An 8,187-nucleotide genomic window follows, 5' to 3' on the forward strand; every position below is an offset into this window, starting at 1 on the left:
AACTATAAATATTTTGTTATATAGAACATAGTAGCTCATGTAACTTTTCCTTTATATAACATAATCATTATAATACAACTTCTGTATATTATTGAACATTTTTTGTATTTACTTTTAGTTTCACAAAGAAGATAATGTGGCATTGTTAATTACAGTGACAAAGATATTCAGTAAACAGACTTACCACACGTCTTAGTCATCATTCATCTTTCAATGCCAACATTAAGGTGTTTATCTATCCATCACTTCCGGTTACCAAGCATGCAGAGGGATATATATATATATATATATATATATATATATATATATATATATATATATTGCATATTGCTAACTGCAAAGAAGACCACACACCATGTCCCTTACTGTATGTGGGACTGTTATTCTAACAGTTTTTTTTTTTTATAAATATATGAAATTCGGTGCTGTATTATTGCTTTGGGGAAAGCAACAGCCCTGTTTTCTTGTTTTGAATCAATCCCTGCTATAAGCTATGCACAAACAAATCACACAGCTTCTCACAGTTGCCTGGCTCCACTCATAAATAAACGGATCACAAAGTGAACAAAATACTCAGTTGCTGATTCCCAGCCGAGAAAGCTGCTCCCTTTCCTTAGTTGAAACGTTTCTTCTGCTCTGCTCTGGTAGTCTCTGAGTGACAGTGGAGAAACAAATGATCCAGTATATTTATCTGTAATGGTAGGCTTAATAGAAAAACTATTTAACCAGTTCCACTGCAACTCTACCTGCTACAGCACCAGTGAAATTGTAACAGCCACATGGTGGCTGTGAACACGAGCCAACCATCTCACACCATATTGACGCTCATGCGGAACTAGGTTTCGTTCAAGTTCCTCCACTGATCGATCGAGGCTGGCTACAAAAGTGAGTGAACCTCCATTGACTTCCATGTTAAAATGTCTTAACTTTAGAGAAGAAATAAACATATTTACAGTCTGGTCTAAAAAAAATCTTGGTCTGAATTGTTTGATTTCAAACCTATGACAACTCTGACTGGCTGTTATCACCTCATCATCCGCAATGTTCATGCTACCACACTTTGCGAAGCAACCAGCCTTCTTTATTAACCCAGCATCAGCTCAACGCAACGGTCATTTTTGATTTCCCCATGGAGAATTTTTTATCTTTTACAATGAAAATAATTATCCCACTTCAAAATAAGTGGTTTTAGAGAAAGAATCATAAAGGTGGACTGGGAGTCGGTAGAACCTGCGCATGCACTCTATGTGATTGACTCAGTGAATGTCTCAAAAACTTAATTCACTTTGGTGAATGACTCATTTAAACTTGAGTCATTAAAATGAATTGAGTTTCCCATCAATGCACATGTCTCGAGTCCATCGCAGGGCCACATATAGCCTATAAACATACAACCACACATGCAGCAGTTTAAAATCATTAGTTAACCTAACATACATGCTTTTGGAGTACTACCCGGAGAAATCTGTGCAATCACAAGAAAAAGATGCAACCTCAACACACAAATAATACCAAACTAAAGAACTAAGAAAAACAAGAAATGAAACTCAAGACTCTACAGAAAACTTTTAAACCATGACAAATAAAGCAGAGAGGAAATCTGAAAACTCAGACAGAAACTCTAGATAAGCACCGGCAGGGGGCTGGTACACTGCCACAAACAAAACTGGCTAAAGGAAAGATGATTACGTGAGCACACAGTCATTAAAAAAACCATGCAGAAGCACATAACATGCCTACTGTTTCAGAACTTTTATTTATTGTTTATTTCAGTTGTGCATATCTTAAAATAACAGCTAGGTGCCCTGAAACTGGGTAAAAAGGTGCAAGGGAATAGTGAATCAAATGCTAACTGCCTCATTAGCCTGGCTAAAAGTGCAGCATTCACATGCATCACGTTGTGAGTTTGTTAACAATAATCTGTATACTCATTTCAGCTTGTATGCATAGACAGTTTTATTCACAGTACAGAGTTGTATCCATCTGGCCCATAATGTTTTCTTTCCTCAAAAAAATTTGGCTATTTTTCCTCAGCATACCGAGTCCCAGCTGTTCACCCTTTTCAGCTGATGTGGATATATATACAGCATATGAATGGGAAATAGTTGAATACATCAATCACCGCCAGTGTGTTGTAACAGCATACATCTTGCCTCTGTTTCCGGTTTGTTTGATACATAAAATCAAAGATGTTTCATAGCAGAACTTTTCATCGTATCAAACACACTACAATCATCATTTTTTGTTTGTATTTTGCTATGAATTCACCTCCAACTGGCCAACTCTGTTCAGCATACCAAACCCATTGATAGTTTTCAGTTTAAGTACCAAGCAGTGCCAAATACAAAAAAATAATGATGATTTTTAGGATAAGGACTGGTACATATTATAATTACATTTCAGGAAAAAGCCAGAAATGTTTTCAGTGTTGGACTAGAAGAAGCAATAAGGGACCCAGATCTGTGACTCGGGAGAGAGAGGAACAGATGTGAAGAGCCTGCTAATGAGACAAGGTCTCAGTGGAAGTAGACTCGGCTGTCCCGGCAGGGGTGAACAGGTCAACAGAATGCTGGTTAGCCAGGAGGTGGGGAAGCTGCTACAGACAAGAGAGATCGAGGGAGCAGGAACACTGCTGGAATTTGTAATTCCTGGGAAACCTAACCACAGGACATTACATTAGTGGAGATTTTAGACCTTTTTAAGGATAATTGAACACCCCTCAGTGTCATCTCAGCAGCCCTAAAAAGATAAAAAAAGTCAGTTTGTTAATGTTACTCGTACTCTAATTTCTAAAAAATAATTTTCAACAGACAAATGCAAATTTTTTCAAACATGAATCATCCATCAAAAAATATACAATCGCTGGCCGTTATCACCTCCTCAGCCGTAATGTTCATGCTACTGCGCTTCGCGAAGCAGCCAGCCTTTTTGTATTAACCCAGCATCAGCTAAACGCGACGGTCATTTTTGATTTCCCCATGGATAATTTTTTTATATTTTACGATGAAAATAATCTTCCCACTTCAACTTAGTGGTTTTACAGGTATGAATCATAATGGTGAACTGGGAGTCGGTGGAACCTGCGCAGGCACTCTATCTAAGTGACTGACTCAAAAACTGAATTCAGTTTGGTGAATGACTCATTTAAACTTGAGTCAGAATGAATGAATCGAGTTTCCCATCAAGGTCTCGAGTCCATCGCAGGGCCACATGAGCCATGGCTGTGACTTTGGTTTGAAAAGTGAAGGACGCACAGGACGGGGAGTTGGGGTCCCATGGCCGAGGAACAAAGGTGACTTCAATTAATGCATTTCTTCATAAATAGGGAATATAGTGACACAAAATCAACTCAATAATTAAGCTAAACATATTCATATATTCTGCCAGAAAGCATGGTTCTAAAATATTTATGAGAAAAATCTGTCTCACATTCTGTATTATTAAACAGACGGACAATCAACCAAGACTTAAGAGAATAATTTAAGTAGAAATCTTCACTATTTATTTGCGCTGCAGTTTTTAAATAATGTGAGTCAGTTCCACTGTTTTCTCCTTTTATGTAACTTTGTGCCTGAAAGGGTTAATGTAATTTTATGATTCTGCTTCTGATTCAGCTATTCATCATCTGTCTTCTGACATAAAAGGAGACAAAAAAGTTCTCATACAGAATTCATATTCGCACATAATGTGTGTATCTGCAGCCTGAAACACATCATGGTCTGCTTTGTGATGTCTTTGAAAAACTGACATCCAAAGTTGGTCTCTTCTCCTGAATCATGATCGGGAACACATTGTCCTTCAACAGTAACTCTCTATATCTTTATCCCCATCAGGTCGTAGCTTACGACACAATGAAGTGTCATTGTACAGTCTGTGCACACCGTTGTAGATGTCTCACCGAGATTAAGCAGATCCAAGTTGTACAGTGTGATATGCAGGCGTAAATATCGGAGGAGGAACCGGTGCAGATGCACCAGGGCCCAGACACGGTCAGGGGCCCATAAAAGAGGGAGTAAAAAAAAAAAGGTTTTTGTGTATAGAATTGTGTATGGAATCCCCTTAATAGAGTTTTCAGCAAGAAAAATAAGTAAACAAGAAAATAGAAGACAAAAATAGCATAGCATCATGTTTAGCAAGCCCACCCCAAAAAGTGGCGCACAGAAGAGAAAAGAAAAAAGAGCCAGGATGATGTTAAAGCAAAAATGACAAAATTAGATGCATTTTTTACTGCAAATGAGGAAAAAGCCAGCGTCCCGCCGTGAACCTGCATTGACCCGACCGCCGGGGGGCCGGGTGGCCAGTCACAACGTTAGCCTACATGGCGACAATAGTAGTTCTCTATAGTGACTGTGCATGTGTGCATGCGGTGTGCGGTTGTTTAGGGCAGGGGTCGGGGCACAAAAAAGTCTGCAGAAGCCTTAGGAGACATTTACGTATTTATGTAGAGGATCGTATCTATTTATATAAGATTATCTATGGATTCCTCAGGGACATACAGTAGCTACCTATCTGACCACCACTGTACCATTGCTGCAAATTTTGATTCATTTAAAATGTTCTTTTAGGTTCATACTGATAAAGCTCTGAACGATACCTGTCTGCTACAGGTGACAACTGAAAGTTGTCGTATTTACAAGAAAAATTCCTGGAGGATTGCGGATTGCACAATGCTGCATTTGACCGATAGGCAACACCTGGTGAAGGACAGTTTGGCTGCCATGAAACCAAGCTCAGAGCCAATTTAAATAATAAAAAAAAAGGAATCTTTATTCTTTATAGGTTTATGGCTTGTAACAGAAATTGTTTTGAGCTCCTTGTATGCAGCCATCACGGTTTTACAGAAGTGCCAGATGGAGTCAGACACTCGTACACTGAATGGTAAATCTGCACTTGATGAATGCCTCCCTGAGTGAGATTCAAAGTCCTGCTGTTCTGCTTTGTGTTTGGGTCTCTTCAGAATCTGGAGACAACAGAGAGAAGTTTCCAGCTGTATTTTAAGCCGAGAGGAGATGATAACTGAAGGATCAGATCACCCCAGGGATCTAAATAGCCCAGAGATGTCATCAGGAAATGAATTTCAGGAGCACAGCTGTTCACTTTGAAGATGAAAACAGAGAGCGAAGGCACGCAACGATAAATATAACAACACACTCAAAAGTTAGGAAAAAAAAAAAAAATCAGGTAGAGGTAGATATAAGTTTCAGCTCAATATTTGCAAATAAAACAAGAAATAGCAAAATAAACTCTTCAGTCCATAGTTTCAAATGCAGCTGAAGGTTAGCTGGTCCTCTATTTCTGTCTTCAACTTTTTGTTACATCGACCATAATAGGTGTCTTTTCCTGTAAGTTTGCTTAAACCCGACAGCAACAGTTTAACAGGAGTCATTTTTAAACTAAAGGAGACACATATCATGTAGGTAAGCATGTAGATCACCCCATATGACTCTAAAGCCATGCTTTATCAACAGAAAAAGGTCAAAGGGAGGAAATGGACAGCAAATCCCAGAACATCTGCTTTTTGGAGTGGCCAAGTCAGAACCCAGATCTTAAACACATACATTTCCTGATTACTGACCTTGAAAGAGAAGGTCACACGAGGCATACACGTCGTAGGGCCTAACAATAATTTCTGAATGGAAGCAGTTCTGTAGAGTAATGGTGAAAAATTTCTCTTGAACATTATGCCAGAACTGCATAATGAACTGCACTTTCTAGCTCTGGATCAGAACTATCCAAAGCTAGAAAGTGCTTGCTTGAAGCTTGAAGTGTGTAGCAGAGCTTCCACTACCTCTACCAACTCACAGGGTTCAATTACTTTTTCCATCAGCACTGTGGAAGTTGAATTCACATGTTTTCACCTTAAACCCACATGGAATCTTGTCATGAAAAACTAGATTTGCACATAAATCACCTCCCTACTGGAAACCTACTCCAAATTCACAGATAGCACTTAAAACCCACTTAAATAAATAAATCTCAGAATATCTGCACCTCGATGAATGTCAATTGATTGCAAGTTGGCAGCACATTCCCATACAGCTCAATAATTTGCAAAAATTCTCCACCCAGCAACTACTGCATGCGGAGATATGAAGGCGCATCCTCAGCCTGTCAGCAGCAGGTGTGACAGGGACCAACAAGGCGCAGCCCTGAGAGGTGACTAATACCGATAATTAAAGCGGTATCAGCTGTACAATGAAGCATTCAAGTTGTGAATGGTTTTAAATGCCATTCAACTCCCCACCCAAAAAAAAACAAAAAAAACAACAACAAGAAAACCACCAGAAAACTAAAAACTGGAGAGACCTTTTCATCCTGAATCATACTGAAACATTGGGTTGGAATAAAAGGCTGTAGTGCATTAATTTTCCAATTAAAGGTTACTAGAACAATGCTTGCCCACAAATTTTATACCCTTTTTATGGTACCAACGCTGTAAAAATGAGCTCAATAAACTCTGACATGTGTCTACTTGTCCACTCTTTTGAATTTTAATTATACAACAATGAACCAAAGTTACTCCAACACTGTGGCTGTTTGGGATTGCAATTGTAGGTGCAATATTTCCTCACCAATGCAGTTCAATTACATATTTCAACAGCTATATATCTAAAATGTGGTATTTGATGAAGAAATAACTTCAGAGAAGCAATGTAGAGTGGTGTTTGCAGAGACTAGAGGGAGTTTCTTGGCTGGAAATTAGGGTGTAGGCAAATGAACACTGCAGGTCTTGGAAAGCATGTTACACCCAAATACACACCAACGGTTGCAGACAAAAGTGACCTTCAGAAATGTCAGAAATGTAAAAGTAGCCTACCAGTGCTGGCTGAATGACCCCACTACCCGTGGAATATTTCAGTAATTGGTGGATTGGCGTTAGTTCTGCGGCAGTAGGGACCTCTGACCCTGGAAGGCCTGTCATGTACAGGACACAGTAAGGCAGTGCTGTGTTTATTGAGCAGAGTACTGCTGCTAATGCTCAAGCACAGTCACCCTGCTTTCAGGATGCCACGGCACACTCTTTCATGGCCTTAATTGCCACGTGGATGTCTGTTGACATTATCAAGTCACTTTAATCAACCCACTGACATTTTAAGAAACAAAATCTGAAGCTCAAATATGCAAAATCCTCTATTAGGATGAATGTCTTATATTTCTAATTTACTTTGATGTTTAAAACGTGTATCTGCATTTTGTGAATATAACAGTCAATGTAAGGCATTGTAATTGTAAAGGCTAAGAATGGCAAGTATTTATGTACACCCCTCATTTATGTGGTTGGAGGCAGGCCTGGATTTTATTTGTACTGTAAGTTTGGAACTACTAACATTTTCATGAATGCCAAAAAATATACATTTTCATCTGAGAACCATTTAAATACAAATTTGTTCTGCTCACATTTCATATACGAGTCTTAGTGCGCTGACTATTGCGATTTAAAGGGGACCTACCGGTATTATGAAAAACACATTTTTTCTTGCTTTAACATATATAAAGTGGTCTCTCCTCAGCCTGCCAACTCAGAGAAGGAGGAAAGCAACCAAATTCTGCAGGGTCTGTACAACCCGCCCGGATGAATCTTCCAGTGTCATGTGACTTTTACGAGCCGCTCAGAATCAGATTTCCATAGGTCGGCCTCCGCTGCTGAAACCACGCCCACAACTAACTCTGCCGGCCGGAGCTCCGCCATTGTTTGGAAGCGGTGGCTGTTTCCACAGCGAGGGACAGTAATAATTAGGTTTTGCATTGACATTTACCCTCATAAAAGGGTCAGTTCCAACAGCACGGACCCGGCAACTGCACACGAGTCAGCGGTAAGTGACGTTAATTTTTTAGGTTATTTATTTTTGTTTACAAGTATGATCTTTGCATGGGTTAAGTATTTCGCTTAGCTCCGGTGTTACACGTTAGGTAACACCGGAGCTCTATTAGTAATACATTTTTTTCTGTTTATGGTTTCAGATCTTCCAAGCCAACACAGTCTCACTCCCAGCGCGTCAAAAACCGACGCTTGGTCAGGGCCCTTGGGCGTCAATTTCTGACGCACAAGGTCGCCCTCAGCGTCATGCACCGACGCAGCGGGCTCTCAACAGATTCTAATGTAACCCGGCGGCGTCGCTTCAAGCCGCTCACAGCATCAATCCCATTGGATAAGTGAGGACCGGCCGCGTCGCTTCCAGCCGCTGG

Source organism: Cololabis saira, chromosome 22 (genome assembly GCF_033807715.1).
Source record: "Cololabis saira isolate AMF1-May2022 chromosome 22, fColSai1.1, whole genome shotgun sequence".
Taxonomy (NCBI): domain Eukaryota; kingdom Metazoa; phylum Chordata; class Actinopteri; order Beloniformes; family Belonidae; genus Cololabis; species Cololabis saira.